Here is a 23089-nt window from a genome sequence, read left to right as displayed (position 1 = left end):
TCTCAGTGTGTGGGTGCCCACCTTGTGGTCCTAAGTTCCTTGCTCGTGCTCTCTCTCCTTCTGCTCCTGATTTGGACCTTGAGATTTCAGTCTGGTGCTCCAATGTGGGTCTTTGTATAAATTTCCGCCTTCTCCCCACCACCCATTTCCCTCCCCCTTCCCCCACTTCCCTCCCCTTCCCTCTCCAGTCCAAAGAGCAGTCAGGGTTCCTTGCCCTATGGGAAGTACAAGGTTCTCCCCCCTCCATCCAGGTCCAGGAAGGTGCGCAACTAAACAGACTAGGCTCCCTCAAAGCCAGTACATGCAGTAGGATCAAAACCCAGTGCCATTGTCCTTGGCTTCTCAGTCAGCCCTCATTGTCCGCCATGTTCAGAGTCTGGTTTGATCTCATGCTTTTTCAGTTCCAGTAGAGCTGGCCTTGGTGAGCTCCCAATAGATCAGCTCCACTGTCTCAGTGGGTGGGCGCACCCCTCGCAGTCCTGACTTCCTTGCTCATGTTCTCCCTCCTTCAGCTCCTCATTTGGGCCTTAGGAGCTCAGTTTAGCGCTCCAATGTGGGTCTTTGTCTCTATCTCTATCCATCGTCAGATGAAGCTTCTATGGTGATATGCAGTATGGCTATAGGATAGGGCCATTTCAGGCTCCCTCTCTTCAGCTGCCCAAGGAACTAGCTGGGGATATCTTCGTTGATACCTGGGAACCCCTCTAGAATCAAGTCTCTTGCCAACCCTAAAAATGGCTCCCTTAATTAAGATATCTTCTTCCCTGCTCCCATTTTATGTGCATAGTATTCATAATGAGGTAGGTTCTATGTTTGCTTCCATACTGTGAACAATGTAATGAAAGAACAAACAAGTACATTAGTCTCCACCACCAGAAGGGAAGGAAGAAAAGAGATGTGGTAGAAAAGCATCTTCACTTCTAGTTCATTTGCTGCCTCAGTAATCCAATGTACTTTCATTATCTGCTCTCTTCCTGAGTTATCTGCAGATCGTTATATAAAATTTTAATATAATTTTGATTTTTTCCAGAGAAAAGAATAACATTACCTATATCTAAATTATTGTGTTTGTAACATCTCAAGTGTAAACAATGTACTTCTTTTTTTGTTTGTTTTCTTTATTATTTATTATGTATACAGTATTCTGCCTGCATGTACACCTGCAGGCCAGAAGAGGGCATCAAATCTCATTACAGATGGTTGTGAGCCACCATGCGATTGCTGGGAATTGAACGAACTCAGAACCTTCAGAAGAGAAGTCAGGGTTCTTAACCTCTGAGCCATCTCTCCAGCCCCAACAATGTACTTCTTGTAAATGAAATATGTACTTCACGTTGAGTGTAGCACATACTGAAGCAACCTTTCTATTAGGTAAGCAATAATTCTACTAATTTAAGTTCTGTTATACATAAAAAGCAATTACTCAGCACTGAAGTTGAGATATATGCCGTGCATCAGATTAAATTTTATGAAATGACACATCCACTGATAATCTGCTCTGCAAATCAATAGTCACAAATCCAATCTAAAGGTATAACTTGCATTAGTACATCATGCAGAATTACTCTTATAACAAACCAATATAGTTCACATCCTCTTAACACCATGAAACACATAGTGCTTAGCCTGGACATCTGAGTGAAGACTCTGGCTAGTTGGATGCTCTGAATAGGCAATTACATTAGTGTTTCTTATTCACTGGCACTCAGATAAGTGAAATTTACCCTTTTAGTCTCAAGATTCTTCTTCCTCCATTATCCTGCTGCTCATAACAACGTTGTAATACTAGTTTCAAAGACTTTCAATGTTGAGTCAAATATTATAATGTAAAGTTTACTTAATTGACATTTTCTAAAATAGGATTACATGAATTATAAATGCATGGTCTCATGCTTATTAATGTGATAAAACACTGTTGAAAAGCACTTCGGCTTACACTGCAATCACCTAGGGAAGTCAGTACAGGGATTTAAAGACTGGTGTTCTTGCTATCCCATGCAGAAATACCTTAAACCAGGAAACCTATCCATGAAGGCTGCTGCTTGGTGGCTCATTCATGTGTTCATGCTTATTTGATTTTCTCATGCAGCCTAGAACCATCTCCATGGGAAATGGTGTCATCAATAGTGGCCTGGACTCTCAGACCTCAATTAATAATTAAGAAGGCCAACCTGATCTAAGCAATACCTCTGTTGATTGATCTTTATAAGGTAGCTCTGGGCTGTGTTGAGTGGACAAGTAAAGCTAAGCAGGAGAATAGATATAGGAGTTATACTGACTTCTTTCTCTGTAGTCATGAAACATGATTTGGCCGTGGTTGACAGTTTCTATTTAGAGATAGAGACATCATATGACGCCTTTTTTTCTGTTATTCTGTTATTTATATTTTTCTTATGATTGTGGAGGTAACATACATTCAGAAATTATTCATAGCAAGCATACATGGAGGCATCACTCTAAAATTCATTATTTTACATATTAAAATTACTAATTAAGTAGATAAAGTTTTATAGATATCATATTAGGTATTAGAAAACATTTTTAATTTATATGGTAAGTAATTATCACTACTTTACAATATATCAAAAATTAACTTCTTTACAGAAATATACTAATGTATATGTGAGTTGCACAAATGTTCTAAAACAAGGAAAACATACACATAATAAGAATTTCCCTGATTTAGTCCTTCTCTGAGTGCCTTTCAGGCTTTTTATTATTGCTCCCCATTTTAATAGAATATTTTACTCATACGTGAACCTCATATGTTACACACAGTGTATTTGATAATATTCATCCCACTTTCTGCCTTCAGCTCCTTCAGAGTCCTCACTATATTTCATTTTTCACATCTGAGGATAATATTGTTTACACGGGAGAAATGAGCTTTTCCTGCACTCCTGCCCAGACCACTGAAGAAGCAGAATGCGAGCTGTCCCTCTGAGAAAGGTCCCAAGCCATCTGGCTAACACGGATAAGAACAATGGGTTAATATAAGCTACAAGAGCTAATAAGTAACCTGAGCTAATGGGCCAGTTTATAATCTTATGGAGATCTCTGTGTAATTTTCTTTAGGGCTTGCCGGCTATGGGGAACTGGGCAGGACAGAAACCCCAACAAGCTGGCCCCTTCACGTTACAGCATATAATATGTTTTTGTTTATTTTTACAACTTTAACTTTCCTTTAAGTAGATTAGTCTGTTTCCCATAAAATTTATATGAAATTTTCATGTTGGTAGAAATTCTCATGTGTATTAACTTTAATCAGTGAATCTTAGAAAATAATAAAAAATAAAGACTTATACACTGAATAATTACTTTAAATTCAATAAAGCATATGAACCTTTTAGTTTAATGATTTTTACATATCATATAAATACATTGAATTATTAATAAGAAATAAATCTTTCATCTATTAGGAGCACTTTTGTTAGCTCACAAAACTGAGTAAAACGCCTAAATTATTTTACTTTCAGAGGCAGTACAGAAAATTGGTGAAAATCAAAATATTAATATACTGGAAATATTTTTAAAATTTACAATAGCAGTGCAATTGTACCAGGCTTTAACTAAAATGTTACTCTTTTAAAATACATTTTTGTAGCAATACAGTTACTGTGACAATCTATTTTTAAAAGTTTCTCTTTTTGAGAAATAAATGTACTTGAAACCTATTTCTTGCAGTGCCTTTATCAGGATAATATCCCAGGAGATGATGAAATCTCCAATGTGTGAGCTCATAAATTCCCTGGTACTTCACTGTCATTCACCTTTTCTCTCTTCTCTCTTCTTAAAATACTTGTGTGAGTCATTGCACTAAATCCAAAAGACTCTACAAGGACTACTCCCTTTTTAGTTTCTGAGATACAAAAATATAAAAACACTTGTAACTTATTATTTCCTGGTGCACTAAAAGGGGACAAGAATCATACCGTATGAAGTTAGATTTCAGAAAAGATAATAAATTTGAAAGGAAAAGCAAAATTGAATGACCACAGCCCTTGCTAATATAGTACATTTTGCATTTCAAAATGTCACAAATTATGCTCTATTTGTTCAGTGATATTCAAAAAGACATAGAAAGAATAATTTATCCTTTATTCATATATTTTAAATCTTACAGACCATCACTTTTATTATCACTGAAATGAACTAATTTTCAACACCATTCAGCAAAAGAATTCTTCCTTTGTGGAACCAAATATGTCAGAATAGCTGCTGTAGGAAGACTTTAGTGTATTGGATGATATTGGTATATGGAACACATCTGAATGCTTCAAAAGATATTCAGCAGCAGCAACTGTTTAAAGCCCACACTGTGCCCAGTTTTTCTTAAGTTGGCATTGGCTGTCCATTTTCAAAGCCTATCATTCTATTTCCATTGCTGAGATAAAACACTCTTTCCAAAAACAATTTAGGAAAGGAAAAGATTTATTTCAGCTTACCGACTATAGTCCGCCATTGAGGGAAGGCAGGGCAAGAACTTACAGCCAGACCTACTTGCTGTTTCCTCCACACGTATTACCTCTGGCCAACAAGCTCACTCTAGGGATTACAGCAGAAATCATGACTTCATGGTGCTTTCGATCTTTCCGGCTTAGGCCTTGATACCTTTTTATAAATCTCAGGTCCTTTTCAGGGAATGGAGCCAGCCACAGTAGGATGATACATTATACATCAATTAGAAATCAAAGTCGTTCTCACCTAACTGAGACAGCCTTCTCAGATAACTTTAGGCTTCATCTAAAGTTAAAGCTAATTAGAATGTGTATTGTATTTAGAACAGACTGTTGTTTGTGAGTATAGTTACAAGTGTGTATTTTTTGATACTCATTTGCTTTTCCAAAACAGCAAGATCCAGCTGGAGAGTTCTGCATGTGCGTTCAGGGAAACTTGTTTGAGAGAACTTGTTCATCAGAGCTTTTCCTAAGAATCAAAAGTTCAAACCATCTTCAGTTATTCCCTCCCTCATGTAGGCCATCTGCATATTTAGAAATTAACTTTGCAAATTAAGCTTTCTGAGAGCAAATTCTGCTTACCTCACTGAATATCTCCCACTGAAAATGAACTCTTAGCAATTTCTTTGTAGAATTGACTTGGTGGGTCTTTAGCAATCAACCTGTTGATGGCTAATATTGATGACTTAAAAACACTTTAAGCTATATACACAGACTATATAAATATGTGACTTTATGGGTACCTGTTTTATAAATGAGCAAGATAATCTTTACATATGTTTAATCTCCAGATTGTCCAGAGCTAGACATTACAGCAAGGTAAAAATTCTGAACCTGGCTTTGAGGCACTCTTCATACAAGGAGCTTTGTTCAAAGTTACAAAGTGACTTCTTCAGGAAGACAGCTGTGCTGTGCTTCCTCAATGTGCCAAGGATGACATTAAAAACTAGAAACCCAAGAGTTATCTGGAGAAGGAACAATGCCACTCTATCTTCTCGCCATTCTGGGGCTAGAAGGCCATGAGCTGGCCTGGTCTCAGAGGTTTTCATTCCTGCTTTAGAAGAATACCATACCTTACCCTCACAGAGCTCAGCTCAGAGCAGGAACTGAAAGCAATTATTGCAATGCATTGACAAGACTCTAAGGCCAGGGTGAAGACAAATAACTCTGCAGAAAAATGCTTAAAATTGACCATGAGAAATGAGAGGACAGTGCGTGTCCTTCACCTACACCATCTCCTTAAAACATCTTTCCTTAAATGAAGAAATGAATCTCAGTATGTGGCTTTATAAAGTAACTCAGCTTTTCTTTTTCTAAACAATGAGAAAATGAAGAAATGGCATCTCAATGAGGAGCAAAGATGTGGTTCCAAAATTACACCCTGTCAGCTGAACACACAGGTGTTTCTGGTTTTGATGTCATTAAGAAAAGCAGTTGAAACTTGAATTCACTTGAGTTTGGCACAAGATTTGTATTTGAGCCTGTTTTCTGAAATCTAATTCAGAGTAGAGGTGTAGTTCTCTGTGTTCTGGAGGCTGTGAAGCCCAAGGACATCAAAAAAGCAAGAGCATCACATCATTGATCAGGCTGTCATGGCCGAAGAATTTTGAAATGAGGAGAGGAACCAAAGGCTGGACTAATTTCATATTGACAACCCCTTATAAAAATGAACCAACTGCAGTGAAAATCAATCCTCTTCTGGAAATGAAAAGTCATGTGTCCTTTATAAAAATATAATTTATCATTGAAGGCCCTGCCTTTGAGCAACACTGTAATGGAAAGCAAATTTCAAACAGTTTCAGGAGACAAAGAAGATTCAATCCATAGCATTGGTGATGAACTGAGATCTCAGAACATCTTGGTATGATGATTGGCCTGCAGAAGATATTTGAGTGAGAAATGATGACCTTCCTCTACCACTGAAGACTTTATTCTTTGTTTTGGGTTATCCAGCATGTAGCAATTTGCCCATTGGGTGAAATACAAGGGAAGTTATAAAAACAGGGATTACAATAATAATGGTGGTTGTCCATCTTGTTAATGCACTGCACTATGAGAATGGCATTTCAGTTCCTCAGGGGTAAGAGGGAGCCCAGCAGCTACTTATAAAATAAAAGCCACAGTGCAAAATCAATCATTAAGTGGATGTGAGCAATGATATTTCTAAAAATGTCTGTTAGCTCCGCAATATCACATTTAAATAGACCGTGTTTACTTTATGCAAATTTTTACTGAATCTCTTATAAACAAAACACACATTTTCCTACCCATTAAGAGGGAGTGTGTGGCTTTCCACAGAGCTTTCACTCAATCATGCCATTATCTTTACAAAGATCTTTACGATCTTTAAGTTCAGAAGGTGTTAAATTCTTTTTTTCTTTTATTTATTTATTTATTTATTAAAGATTTCTGCCTTCTCCCCGCCACCACCTCCCATTTCCCTCCCCCTCCCCCATCAAGTCCCCCTCCCTCATCATCCCTAAGAGTAATCCGGGTTCCCTGCCCTGTGGGAAGTCCAAGGACCACCCACCTCCATCCAGGTCTAGTAAGGTGAGCATCCAAACTGCCTAGGCTCCCACAAAGCCAGTACATGCAGTAGGATCAAAAACCCATAACTGGTGTTAACTTCTTAACATTTAAAAAAAAACATGAGCTCAAGGGCAAGAAAAGACTTCTTGTGTTTATGAATCTCAACATGGGGGTTACAAGTTGTTATTTCTGGGAACTCAACTTGACATTTTTAAATGTAACTTATATTTTCCAAGTTACTACAAGCTACCATGTCAAATAAAAATGAATAATATGGGCATTTCCAAATAATGAAATTATAACTGGAAGATTTTTTTCCTATTTTAGCATATTACTAAGGTGTTTAATTATTGGGTTGGTATTTGTTTATTTCATTATGCAAAATAAATTTTCTCCTCTTTTTCGCTATATATCAAATAATTTAATGTGAGTGTGTGTGTATAAGCTTGGACAAACATACATACTCATAAAGTTAAGAAAATAAATGTTTTTACTCAGACATGGAGGAGAATGACTTTAATCATAGTTTTTTGAAGGTTTCTGTGAGTTTTAAGCCAACCTTACAGATTTAGTGAAATTCAGGCAATCTACAGATACACAGTGACCTTATTTCAAAAAGAGGATGGAATAAATGAATTTTTAAAAAAATAAAAACAATCATTAACTTACCTTTGAAGCAATCATGTTAAGACCTGAAGACTGGATTACTAGGGATCTACATCTTAGAGAAAGAGGAGAGAAAGTGTTGGTGCTCCACCTCTATTAGAATACTGGAGTTTTCCTCATGTTTTACTCAAAAGAGAGGTGACTGGGTTTGTGTTTGTGTGTGTGTATGTGTCTGTGTGTGACTGTGTGGGGGGGAGTCTGTGTGTGTGTGTTTGTGCGTGTCTCTGTGTGTGTGTCTTTGTGTGTGTCATTGTGTGTGTTTGTCTCTGTGAGTGTCTGTGTGCGACTGTGTGTCTCTGTATGTGTGTCTGTGTGTGTGAGTCTGTGTGTGTGTCTGTTTGTGCCTCTGTGTGTCTGTGTTTGTGTGTCTCTCTGTGTGTGTCTGTGTATTTGTCTATGTGTATGAACGTCTCTGTGAGTGTCTGTGTGCGTCTGTGTGTCTCCGTATGTGTGCCTGTGTGTGTGTGAGTCTGTGTGTGTGTCTATATGTGTGTGCATGTGTTTGTGTGTGTGTGTAGAAAGAGAGAGAGAGAGATCTTTTCCACATGGGAAATTTTCAAGAACATTGATGAAGCATAAACATAAAGCCCCAGAAATAATCTGAACTGTATTTTTCTGGCTGCACAAAACATGTGTCTTTAAATTATCTTATATCCATTTCATATATCCCTAAAGAACATACCCAAGTCACTAGTTCATGCTTTATAGAAATGTGATAATAACAGTAAAAATATCATAAACCAGACAGAGAACCAAACAAAGGCAAGCGTATGGTTTTCATGTATCTAGACTAGGCTTCTCTGTTATGAGAAAGGAATGTAGACTTTGTGAATTTTCCAACCCATCCTCACACATCTAATTGTCTTTGCCTGTTCAGTGAAGCCTTCCTTGTCTTTGCTCGCAGTAGTATATCTTTGATCTTATACCAGAAACATTTTTTTAAAAATTGTTACTATTATCATTGTACATGTTTGTGTGGAATTATTTGATTACTATCTTACCGCCCCTCTTATCTTAGGCCACTAAAGGCAGAACCCCCATGGTTATGCCTCTCTGCACGTAGCACCTAGGCCTGGATGTTCGCTTTACGAGTCTGCTAACACTGTTATTTGCAGCACAGCCCTCAGGGATGACAGGAAAAGTCGGGAAATAGAATGCCAAGCTGCTTAACATCATCACAGTGGTACTTGCCGAAAAGTAGCCAAGTTATGAAGCACAGCAAGAAGGGGGAAGACTGTTTTGTTTCTTTCTTAATGCCATGATAAAAGATATCAAGTTGCAGGGGCAAGCACAGGTTAGAGAAAAGGAAGGAATTGGTCTAAACAGTAATGTGAAAGGGAAAACAGAATAATAACACACCAGTCAGTATTTACTTTGCATATACAGTACTGTACAGAAGAGCTCCTGGTTACCATATATTCTATTGATCCAGTTTTTGATTTGTTTTATTTTTGTTTTCTACATATTTATTGAGCTATACATTTTTTCTGCTCCCCTTCCTCTCCACCCCTCCCTTTCTACACTCCCCCAAGGTCCCCATGCTCCCAATTTACTCAGGAGATCTTGTTTTTTCCTACTTTCCATGTAGATTAGATCCAAATATGTCTCTCTTAGGATCCACTTTTATGCATGCACTAAACTCAACACTGTCTTTTAAAAAAAGATGTAACTTTCGGTATCATAAATTTCATAGATGAATTCATGATATTTCTAAATTCATTATTTTATAATGCAAACATAGTGTTTTGAGAGCATCAATCTTACACTTAACATCAAGAATTTTCTAAAGAACTTTGAAAAGGTATAAAATTGGACATATCACCTCAGCAATCACTTCTACGGATATATTTAAATTTGTTGTAATGCATTATTCACTTATATATGGCTGAAATTCTTGTTCTAGCAATTTTTATAGTTTTGTACCTATGTTTTGATTTGGCATGGGTCTATAACTTTCCTTTGTTGTGATAGTTTTCTCTGGTTTGCACTTTAAAATAAATACAGTCTCAAAAGTAATTTGGAAATTATTCACACCTGTATACTTAGGAATTTGTATAACATTTTTTTTTCAAAATTGGTTACTTGGCAAGTTTATCTGGTCCTGGAAAATTTTTCATGAAAATTTTACTTATTTATATTGTTTAGAAGATAGACAGATAGTTTAAAGATAAGCAAACAGTAATGAATAAGAAGGGACAAGTGAGTTGGGAAGACAGATAGATATGGGTAGCTTGCTTGGACTATCAATTTCTTCTTGAAGGATTTTCATTATTTTTTTCTACTGAGTTTGAATGAGAATTTTAAACCAAGAAGTTTTCCTTTACCACTGAGTACAAATTACTGATTATTGAGGACATTTTCAGTTTATACATCAATAAGTAATAAGATCCATACAGTGTGCAGGTATAGGGTAAGTAAGATCCTTGGAGTTTAGATTTTTTGAAATTTTAGTGTCAACCCAGGCTTGTTAAATTTTCCTGGCACTCTGCCTCTGTCTCTCTGTCTCCCTCCACAGCTTGTGTGCGTGTGTGTGTGTGTACTTGTGTCAGTAACCGCAGAAGAATGTTTTAGACCCCATGTAGTTAGAGTTTTATGTGGTTGCAGACTCCACATGAACGTTCTAGGAACCAGAACCTGGTTCTGTGCAAAAGGAGCAAGTACTGTTTACCACTGAAACATCTTTACAACTCCTCATTCTTGCTCATGCATAAAGGTTAGATATACGACAATATCATTTTTTAAATGTAGAGTAGAAAATATGGATTGTTGGAGATTGCAGACCACAGAGTGAATCAGAGCGCTTTATCTCCAGGGTGTTTATAAACTAACACAAGCTGCTGCCATCAGCTGACACAATTCTGTTAAAAGCCAGTTTGGATTCTACCACCAACACTGCCTGCATTTCCTGTCACTGTCCATTCCTCACAGTAAAACTTTTTATTAATATTTGAATTACAAAATAAACGTAATAGGAAATTGTAATGAATCTTTATTAGTATTTTAATAAATAAAGTTTGCCTAAAGATCAGAATGCAAAGCTAAACAACTAGAGGCCAGGGTGTTGTGGCACACACCGTTAATCCCAAGACTCGGGAGACAGATCTCTATGAGTTCAATGCCACTCTGGGCTACACAAGATTGAATCTGTCTAAAAGAGAAACAGTTCACACAAAGGTGATCCCAGAGTTTGGGATTACATACCATTAATCTCAGCACTTTTGAGGTAGAGACAGAAGCATTATAGTTATGTGAAGAAAGGAAAATGAAAGGAAAGGGACAGGAACTCACTGAAGTGTGGAATCTGAGGATTAGTGGAGACAGGATCTCACCCTTTCAGTCTGAAGATTTGGTTAAAGTAAAAGGTCTCTCTACACTGGGTGGTGGTGGCACACACCTTTAGTTCCAGCACTTGGGATGCAGAGGCAGGCGGATCTCTGTGAGTTTGGGACCAACCTGATCCAAAACAGTTAGTTCCAGGACAGGCTCAAAAGCTACAGAAAAACTCTGCCTCAAAAAACAATAAACAGAAAAACAAAAACAAAAAAAGGTCTCTCTGGTGGTTGACTACTTTGCTTTGATCTTCTGCTTGAACCCAAATATATATCTTTGGGTTTTTATTATTCATGCCACAGGAAATGGAACTATTTGGTTAATAAAATTTTCCTCTGAAGCTCAGAAAGCAGCTTGATGGAACAACCCTGGTACTGCATAAATGAAACACTGGTTTGATTCCAAAGCTGCAAATGCATGTTAAGAATTCCTTTGTACAAAGAAATGACCAGCGTGATGACTTTACTGCTGTCAAGTCAGCTAGAGACACAGAGAGCAAGGAAATGAAACTGAGGTGATCCCTGTTATCTCAGGTCGAGCAGAGGATTTTTATCTGCTCTCCTTGTTTTCTTATTGGTTGAAATGAGCTCGATCTCCACCTGTACTGAATGAGACAGAAAATATGGGCACACAAGAAGTTCATCATTTTTGTTTTACATACTCATCTAGTGGATATACATGGAATACTCAGGTCTTTACTGGGGATTAATAATGGATAAAAAATTCACTGCTCCCTTACTGCTTAGACAAGATTAGAACAATAAATCTAAAGTATATCTGAGTAACTATTGATGGTGTTGACGGAATGTGTGGAGTGTGGCATTTGAAGTAGACAGTGTTGGAGAACACATCCTAACTGCAGCAACAGATCAGCTCTCTCTGGTGACTTACTTGGCTGAGGAATGAAGCGAACAGACAAGTAGGAAGCATAGTTCACAGCCCATTGACCATAGAGTTATTGGTCATCAAATATAGCTGTTCAGGAATTTTCTTGTCTTGAAAGCTTGGCTGGTTTGACTCAAGAAATGTGTTTCTTGGTAACTGTCTTTTGTAGAACTGAGAAATCAATCATAAATCATTCTAATTTATAACTAGTAATAGATTATATTTCTATTAATATACAACCATGCACTTTTAGAATGCTCTTGTGGTTATTAATATAAGAAAACATGAGAAGGCACAGATTATTCCCATGAAATACTCAGAAATTCAGTTTGTATACTTAAGGTACCATAAATGAATCTTAATATTACTAAAGACAATGAAAGCCACAAGTGATCCTGAGTGGCTACCATGCAAGGCCTTTATTTCTGCTGCCTGTAGCATGTTCAAAATGCAACTGCAAGCTTGTGTTGTTGACCAGTTTTAGCAATGATAACAGGCTGAGGATGGTCAAGCTTACAAGTTTATACTAGAGGACTAAACATAATATGCAAAGCTTAACTGTAAATTTGGTATTCCTGCTGCTGTACGCCTTTATGAGATGGATAAAAGTGTTTTATCACAGTTTGATGGGAATTAAGTGTCTACCCATGGAGATGCTTTTGCCCAGATCCTGTAAGTAAAAATCAGTATGATCACAAACAGTTCTGTAAAACTTTATAATAATAGAACTCCAGTCAAGCAGAGAAAATACTGCCTCTTAAAATGGAATATCCCATTGTAACAGATCTATGACATTTTTCAATTTAAAGAATGCTTTAAAGATTCTCTTGAACTTCCGAGAAAATCCTTATAAAGTTACTGCAGGTTTGAAGCGGTAGGACCAAGGTATTTATACATATAATAAAATATCTTGCTAAAATATTTAGTATTATGTAGAATGAGGAGCAATGGGTTGCATTCCTGCCCAGCTGCTGGCCACCTGGCTAGCTTATGCCCCGAAATAATTGCACGGAAACTGTATTCTTTTGAACACTGCCTGGCCCATTAGTTCCAGCCTCTTAATGGCTCTCACATCTTGATTAACCCATTTTTAATAATCTGTGTAGCCCCATGAGGTATGGCTTACCAGGAAAGCTCTTAACCTGCGTCTGTGTCGAGTGGGAGAATCTTGGCAACTGAGTGACTCGGCTTCTTTCTCCCAGCATTCTGTCTGTCTACTCTGCCTACCTAATTTTCTGTCCTATTAAAGGCCAAGGCAGTTTCTTTATTAACCAATAGACATATGACCCTCCTCCATCAGTATTAGATTTACATGTGGGTGCTGCAGATTTGTGTTTCCTCTATTGTTGATAAAGAATATTATATCTTAATGATTGTTCACATGAGATAACCTTTCATAGTATGAACTTTCCGCATTTTACACAAAAAATAGTTTGGAATTTAATGTAACAACACACATCTATAATCTTAACATTTAAATATTAAGTCACGAAAATTTCTCTGAATCCAAGGCCATCCTGTGTTACCCAGTAATAACCTACATCATTGCATTGCATAGGTACATATCTTTAAATAAATCAATCAGAATTTTCTAGATTTTAGAGCATTTCAGATTTTTGTATTTTCACTTTAGCATTGATCAGCTTGCATGCTAGTTTTGAGTTCCAAAGAGCATGAAGACACATGAGGGTAAAGCACAAGCCAGAAGATAAGATGCACAATGCTGTATTAGAAACCAAACCAGACATTATAGAGTTTCCCTTTAATGAAACATCACATAAAGAGAGTTAGGTCATACATTTGAAAAAGATCCACATGCTTCAAAACTCATTGTTTAATTGATAACATAGGTTCAGTACTTTCAAAGAAGACTATTTGACCTCTGCTGAGTGGCTTTCACCTTTGATACAATGAAAAAGGTTCCTGCTTCTGGGTTAAACAATCACCCAAAGGATAATGAAAAGAAGCAAATAATGACTGGTAGGGTAGCGAAGAAACACAAAGCATCTCTGGTTACTAACAGACAGAAGAAAATGTCATACGTGATGTACCATGTGAGGTTCTCAACATGTCTGACCTGTGATTTAAAAATATCAGAATTGTTAGAAAAGACAGCAATGCATCAATGAAGAGTACACACTGTCTGTTTAAGGGAGATTGACCACAAAGCCTTATACCATTGAGGCTGAGTCTTTCTAACATTTTTTCAATATGTATAAAAATAAACAAACACCATTTGCACCTTTATAAAGGAAATATCCAGAATTTTCCTGAAGCAAATGATGACAATAACAGGTGCTTGACAGTCATTATTCTCTATGTCTGCCTTCTTTTCTCTCTGCATGGCTATCTTCAACAATATTTTTAAAAAAGAATTATAGCACAAAAGGAAATTTTCAAATATAAAGAATGATACCCTTACATGGCTACTTTTCTACATGATTAATATATTGCTGAAATACTAATATAATGAAAAATCTGTATGGCTTACACTATACCCTACAACCATTGTTGTTAAATTTATAGTGAATCTCTGTTTTAAATAATATAAATTTATGGCAAATCTTTGCTTTAGATACTTAACAAAAGTATTATGAAAAGCCCATCTGAGATGCAACTATAATTAAAGCTTTCTGAAATTTCCCCTTGTTTTTATTGAATAAAGTTCTGTCTATGGATCTATGAATGATCTCTCTTCATGGATCATGGAGACTTCCTCATGTGGTTCCTTTATGGTCACCTGTAGACCTGTCATAACCTCTCGCCAAAGCTCCGTAAGGAAACCTAATAAATCCATTATTTCTCCTGAATGAACTGTGGTGGCACTACAGTTTGCAGATGGGACCTTATAAAAAGTGGATATTGTTGACCAAGTTTTCTGTCCCATCAGGTCCCACATCCATTTAGTCCCAAATAAACACACAGAGGCCTACATTAGTTATAAACTGATTGGTCTATTAGCTCAGGCTTCTTATTAACGCTATATTAGCCCATAATTCTTGTCTGTGTTAGTCATGTGGCTTGGTACCTTTTTCGGCAAGGCAGCCACATCTTGCTTGCTCTGTGTATGGCTTCCTCTCTGTCTGGGTGACAACTGCAGACTGAAACTTCCTTCTTCCCAGAATTCTTGTGACCCCACCTCTACTCCCTGCCTGGTCATCCTGCCTATACTTCCTGCCTAGCTACTGGCTAATCATTATTTATTTAAAATACAATTGACAGGATACAGACCATTGTCCCACAGTAGGATATGTTGTTTATATGACATCAGGGAATGAATCCTCTTATTATACAAAGACGGCCGTCACTGCCTCTCTGGCAGAGGTGAAGTCCATATCACACAAATACTGGTCTGCAGCCCTGTCAGCAGATATGTGCACACACAGCAAGCCCAGAACACAGCAGCAAAAACATGTTAGCAGTTCTTTATATTTTTGTAGACTGGGACCTTTGCTGTTTAGCTGGTCTGTCTTTGGAGAAGTGTGTAATAAAACACTAGTGTAGTGGTGAAGAAGTTGAATTTTATTGTGTGTGAGATGAGAAACTTTTGAAAGATTTTGCAGCTTTATTTGACAAATGAAAAACAATCACAATGGTCACTGTTTGAATAACACTCAGGTGAATGGAAGATTAAAATTATAGTACCAGTCATGAATCAACAATAGCAACTGAGATTCCAGATGATGTTGTTTGAGTTAGAAACATGGAAGGTCAACTGCTTTGTGCTGAATTTAATAAATCTTCAGACAGGCAGCTTATATGGAATTGAAAGAGTTTAAAGACAAATGAAGCAGAGATAAAGGGATTCTATATTTGGATTATTTGTCTAAAGATTTTGGAAGAAGAGGAGCAGAGAGGGCCTGTGAAAGCCTGTTCCAACTCTATAACCTATGGTAGAAAAAAAAACTTGATTTCCCCAAATTTTCCTGTGACTTTAACACATACAGTATGGCCCTAGGACTCTTGCATGCACAAATACATATCACATACGCATGCCAATAATTGTAACAACAATAATAATAACATAAAGTCAAATAGCAGAACAAGATTATTTTAGCTACATGTTTAAGTGGATTCCAGTAATAAATTTGAAAATATTTTACTTATTAATAAATAGTCTGTACTTGGTGATGTCGATGTATAATATAATCCCAGCTAGTCAATAGGCTAAAGCAGAAGGATTCACAGTTTAAGGTTAACTTTGTTTATAGAGTGAATTATTAAGCCAGAACAACACACTTAGGTTCAAGTTTCTACTGGAAGGTTTCTAAAGAAACTTCATCACAGAGAGTATGAAGAGAGTTGGTGATGTACCCCAGTTTAGAGCCCTGGCCTGCATACATAATACCCCAGGTTCAAGCTCCAGTATTGGAAAAAATGTCTCTGAGTTAAAATAAAAACAAACTCAGTAAAAATTGTACTGTTACATACATTGATGATAATACAAAAATAGACATGTAAATTGTACTATTATATACATTGATGGTAATATAAAAATAGACATGTAAATTGATGACAGCATACACTGTATAATCATTGTCAGTACAGAAGTTTGAATAGACAGGAAAATGAGGACTGTAGAACCCTGTGAAGACTGACTCTGACATTCTTCTTTAAAATACACATTCAAATTCAAGAGAAAACTCAATTTATGAAACTATTAAGAAGACACGTAAGCATGGTTGGTATTATAACTTCACAGAAATTCTTTTCTAATTTGTCAGTTCCCCTTGGGGTTTTTTGGAAATAGGAAGAGTAATACATGAAATAACAAGGTCTTGGGAACGAAGCTATAAAGTTAATAATAGTAGAATTTATGAGCCCTACCTATGAGTACATATTGTTATAAATTATTAAGCAAGTGTATTGTTCTAAGCTCATGGAGGGGGGGAAAATGAAGACTGTTAGAATTGAGCTCATATTGCCAATGTTAGGTATGTTCTCAGATAAACACACACACACAAACACACACACAGGGTACACAGAGACACTTGAGAGAACAAGAGGGTAGGTGGAAGGAAAAAGAACATGAGGGAGAGTAAGAGAAAATACAAATAATATTAGGACATAAAACAATAGTAAGTAATGTTTATCATCATGATGAGGTAGCAGGTGATGGAATTAACTTCCAAGAAAAAAATTAGGAAAAACAAGAACAACAATGCACACAGAGGAGTAAGCTGTGACTTTTCTCTTAGAAGACTACAGTTGTATTGTGCCAAACAGTACTATGCTAAGCCAAATAGATTTCTGTTTGAGTTGAACAGGCAAGAGAGGAACTAGACAACACAATAAGATAGGGAGGAGGTTGTCAAAACCATCTTAGTAGTGGAAGGGTTGCAGAAAAGCTGCCAGACAGGCAGCAGAAAGCATTTCACACAGATGAAGGAGATATAAACCAGAAGTACTAGGTTCTGGGTGGTTACTGGTCTAGCAGGGATGTCAACAGGATGGAGTCACGATGAGGGTCTCTTAACAGAGGTCAACAGTGTATCCTGGTTATAGCATCCTTTCTGGAACTGGTCTCTAAGACAGACTGAAATGGACATTTGCACAGTCAGGAAGGAATAAGGAGAGTTCTACCAAAATATTTAGCTTTTAAAGCATTTTGTTCTCAAACCTGCCAAGAGCAGGGCTGCTGCCAACCAATTAAACATTTCTTAAAGTCTGAAAGTTAAAATATTGTTGCTATATGTATGTTTTATTCATGTTTTTAAATATTATTGCTAAAATATTTTAAATATTCTTGTGTTAGACAATGGAATCTTTGTTAAGAATAATTTTCTATATTTTAAAACAATGCTCTGAAACATGAAGATGATACATGTTTAGCACTCACTAATGCTTTACGATAATTTGGTTTAATGTTTCTTGGCAAGGAAAATGTGAGCTAGCTACTTTCCTATTTTCTGTTCTGCTTTCTTATTATCTGAATCTGGTTAAAAGAAGGATGCTTTTATAGGATCCAAACTACAAATTCAAGCACTAACACATTATACTAAAAGATCTATTTATAGGACTACTCTCAGCACAGCCACACTTACCGAATTCCAGGGATTTGGCCTTTAAGATGTTTACACAAGCACAATGTCATCTTTCCCTGCATGTGGAAGCGTCACTTGCGTGTTCACTCTCCTCAGCGTCTGTCAGTCAAGGACATCAACACACACTTGAAATGTTGCAATGAGTCCACTGAAAGGGACCTAATTAACACAGTAGTGGATGAGCTTTCAACCCTCTGTCCAGGAGAAAGTAGAGTTCAAGATCATGAAGTGACCTCTGTGTACTGAAGCCAAGGTGTGTTTCAATAGATGCAAAGAGGAAACGTGATGCTTTGGGTATTTTTTTTTATCAAAACTGAAATAAAGAATGTTGAAATTTAGATTTAGAAAAAATAGTGTTGTAAATACTCCAGTAATTGACTGTTAGTTTTATTTCTGGGGGAAACCTACTATACTATTGAAGGTTAAAGAAGTTCTGTATTAAGAATAATTTTAGGGGCAATATTTACTTACCGATGGCAAACAAACAAAGACAAAGTTCTTTGTGTAATGTCCAAAGGCCTTAGAGGATTTAAAGACTTTAACTAGTTCCCCCTGAAGTATGGACTACAGAAGTTTGTTTTCCAGTGTTTCACAAATAAGAGTGGACCACTGAAACTTTAATCTCTCCATTTCCAAACTATTGTTGATTACACTCTTTCTAGTTCTTTCCCTGATAAAGCCCTATGAAGGATCTTAATAAATAATCCAATAGAACTTATCTATGAAATGAGAATGAAATTTTAAATATAATTTAATTTATTCAGTTTTGAAATGTTAGATCTACATTCTACAAATGAAAGAAAGCTTGATATTTTTAATCTTTAAAAATACAAAGTCTTTCATAAAGACACTAAAGCAATTTCATTTTAGGAAAAGTTAGCAACTAGAAAATTAATCAAATGCAAAATGTTTGTGTACTAATTGGCTCTAGGAGACTTTTAAAAATAAGCCTGGAAATATGCAAAGTATTATCACTTTATTAATGTTTATTAATTTACAAAAATCTTTCTTGCTATATTAGGGTGGGTCCTAGAGACATGTATATCAGAAGAGTGCTCAGCTGCTAAGCTGTGAACAAGTTCCTTCAAGTACATACATATGTATGATTATGTATATATTTATTATATGTATATACTTTATGATTATATATTAGTACAATAAATGTATGTTGTATGTGTATGTACATGATATAAGTGCATGAATGGATTGTATATATACATGTATGCTATATATGTATGTGTGTGTGAGTGTAAGAGAGAGAGAGAGAAAGAGAGAAAGAGAGAGAGAGAGAGAGAGAGAGAGAGAGAGAGACCCTCTCCGTAAGTTGTTTAAATGGAATTTAAACCTGTGACCCTTCTGTCACAGGCTTCTGAGTTTCTAGGAGCATATATGCTTCTCCTAGCCCTTTTTATGGAGTCACTCTTATATTTTTATACATGTACTATGGTCATATTAACCTTCATTATACATGTCTTAATTAGTTTTTTGGTTGTTTTGTTTTATTTTGTTTTCTGTGATGAAACACCATGACTAAAAGCAACTAGGGGAGGAAAGAGTTTATCTGACTGACACTTCCATATCTCTGTTCATCCCCAGAGGAAGTCATGGCAGGGATTTAAGCAGGACAGGAACCTGGAGGCAGGAGCTGATACAGAGGCCATGGAGGGTGCTGTTTTCTGGTTAGCTCTTCATGGTTTGTTCATGCTGCCTTCTTGTATAACCCAAGACCACCAGGCCCGGGATGGCCCCACCTATAATGAGATGGATCCTCCACTAGCGATCACTTAAGAAAATTTTCTACTGCCTGTGATCCTATCTTAAGTATGCATTTTTCTCAGATGACTTTATATTGTGTCAAGTTGTTATGAAACTAGCCAGCACATCTAACTTGTCTCCCTTCCTTGCTCTACTGGCCCCCTTTTCTCTTGCAATACAATCGCCTACTACTTTCAAATATTGTTTCTAAATTTAGATGACACAAAAAATAAAACCTATATATTCTTCTGATCGAGCTATTTAGTTTCACATAGGCATCTATTACTTGACTGTAGTTCTTTGCTACATTTTAAGTTTAATTTGTTGAGAATTTCAAACATAAGTACAGTGTTTATATCATTTATACCACTCCCTCTCTTTCAACTTCTCTTGTGTCCCATCTACTCTCTCTCACATTCTTGACCTCTTCTTTAATTACTGATATAAACACAATATAAATACATACATACATATTTACCTAAATACCTGTGTACATATGTATGTGTGTAAATTATTGAGTCCATTACTCAAATGTATTTGTGAAGGCATGACTACTTGGGGCTGGATAACCTATCATGCAGCTCAATCCTGGAGAATACAGATTCTCCTTTTCTTAACACTAATTGATTGCCTACAGCTCTTCATCTAGGGATGGAACATTGTGAAGTTTCCCCGGTCCTCAGCATCATCCTGTTATCTGTTGCAGTCATCAGGCGGGTCTTATTGCTGAGATCTCATGAGATAACTATCTCACAGCAGACATCCCAGTCGTCTGACTCCTACAGTCTTCCCACACCCTCTTCCTTGATGCTCCCCAACGTTGTGCATGTATCAGTTGGACTGGGCACCTCATGTTCAGTTGTTCTCTGCAATTTATCATTTGAGGAACTGAACAACACAATGTCTGCTACAAAAGGAAGTTCTTTTCAGGAGTAGTAAGAACTACAAATTTTATATAAAGTCCATTTTTTATTTTTATTAGAACAAGGCTAAGTGAAGTGATTTTTTTAAAAAATTGTTGAAGCATGCTCTCAAGCTTTGATAGGTAAGTCAAATTTGCAGTTGGTTATGCACCTAAATATGTGAATAAATAAATGTAATTTATATAAGGTTATATCATGTTACAGCTATATTGCCCTATAGCTTGGAAGACATTACATGTCTTCATGTAACTTGGTAAACTGATGTTGAAACAGGGTTGAAGACCAGACCTCTGCACACTACAGTTTGCAGTACTTTATCTGTGCTTGCACATTTTCTTCTGTTGGCACCCAGTGAGGCAGATTTTGTAAACTAGGTATGTGTACTTCCACTTCTAAGACGTGACAATGAAGTAAATACTTTAATCTATCACTGAAGTTAAACTCAATAATTTCCTCCTACCCAGAGAACAGTTGGCTAGAGATGGACTAGCTATGTGGGTTCATTAATTCCTTTATCTAGAGATTTCAAACAATATCATATAAATCTTCAGAAAGCATTAGGGTTTTTTCTAAATATTCATGGGAACATAGACTCCAATATTCACTTTAATCTCTTTGGAAAATTAAGCAGTAATTGGCATTTCTAGGCCTCTGATACACTTTACTTTCCCTGGGCTTAAAAGGGTGCCATACTCTCTTGGAAACTCTTCCCCTGTAATTTCCCAAGAAGAGAATGATATTTACTGCCTACAAACCAAATTTCTTACATCTGTTTAGTAATCTCTAAACAGCCATATATCTCAGGGATTATTTTCCCTGGTAACCATGCATTTTCTACCTGAACACACTGAAAAGGTTTTTCCTTTGCAAAAGATGAAAGTGTGTCCAGCTTAGCCTGAATTTTCATATCTGTCCAAATTTTGAAATCAAAGAGTTATTGTTGGTTTGTGCTATTGTGCACTCCAAAGAGCTCATGTTAAAATGTTTCTTGAATATTAGTTCTAAATTAAGATACAATTCCCATGTTATACTTGTCCAACTAAGTACTTTACATTAGAAATGTTTTGTTTGTCTAAATGTTTAGTAAGCTTCAAACTTAGCTTTACAGGCTAGAATAAAGTAACTAATTTTAACTATATGCTATTTTTCTTTTCTAAAAGTTACAATAACCTCTAAAGTTCTTAGGGAAGAACACAGAAAATGAGGTAGGAAGAATCTAAGGTGCTCTAGGTTACATAGGCTGAAGATCGCCCTTCCCTAAATGACCTCATAGTTACACTAGAAGAAGCAGAAGTACATTCACATATCCTGACCACCCATCAGGATGGCACTGAGTTATCTTAATTTCAAAAGAGCCAGGCAACCACCTCCTGCGTTAGGAGGTGCAATTATGCCTGTCAGTCTCCAAACTCTCTGACCAACAGACAAGGTGGAAATGGGCCTGCATCTTTTGGCCTCCACACATACTTGCTTCAAAGAGGAAACACCTCCTAATAATGTCATTACCTCTGAGATTATGGGGGCCAATTACACTCAAGCTACCACAATCTACTTGAAGAATGTCACACCGCCTAATTGTGCCACTTGCTATGGACCAAGTGTTCAGTCTGTGGGAGCCATTCTTATTCAAACCACCACAGAACTGCTGATGGTATTTTGAAACAAGTTCTTAATAGGTTACTGAATCGAATGGCTTACTGTTTCCTTCATAGAAACAGTTGCCATTGTGACAGCTGCTGCTCTAGCCAGTGTAGCATTACTTGAATTAATACAAACCCTTGACTTTATTTAAAATGGCAACAGAAATCTCAAAATTTATTAGTAGAACAGACAAATATTGATGAACATATGGAAATAGAGGTAAAATTACAACAGACTGTTAAATGCTTGGGAGATAATGTCATAGATACACACAAAAACAAATACCTATGCACTGTTCTTTGGATTACCCTTCCTTTTTGTATTATGTCTCCAAAATTTAATCAGCAAAGTTATACACAGGAACAGATTAAATATCATTTATATTACATAAGAGGGAATTTAAGCTTTGATATTAAGAGTTACAAAAAGAAGTTTCTGTCTCATTTTCACATTGCTTACCAGGCATTTCTCGTAAAGGTATAGCTGATGGAAAGCTAAAATGTTACAAAGAATGGATGCATTCTTGGTGGTAGAGTATAAGATGCAATGCTTGAACTGCTCTGAATTATTCGTTGTTCATATAATTTGCTTATTTATAGGATACTTGTGCACCCAATGACAATTAGATTTGTCAACAATGTCTTGGATCAAAACCAGTTTGGGCATACTACTGGACTTAAAAAATAAAAAGAGGGTAGGCATCAGAACACTGTCCATGAATGAAGCAGTGAGAGGAGAATTCTCAAGAATTTGTGAGAAAACTCCAAGTGAACAAGACAAGAGTCTTTTAATCTCTTCTCTCCATAATGCAGGTTTTTCTTGGAATGTGCTTTCCTGCCCCTGCCAGGTGTAATAATAG

Source organism: Chionomys nivalis, chromosome 23 (genome assembly GCF_950005125.1).
Source record: "Chionomys nivalis chromosome 23, mChiNiv1.1, whole genome shotgun sequence".
NCBI lineage: Eukaryota > Metazoa > Chordata > Mammalia > Rodentia > Cricetidae > Chionomys > Chionomys nivalis.
Note: the sequence above shows the minus strand (reverse complement) of the source record.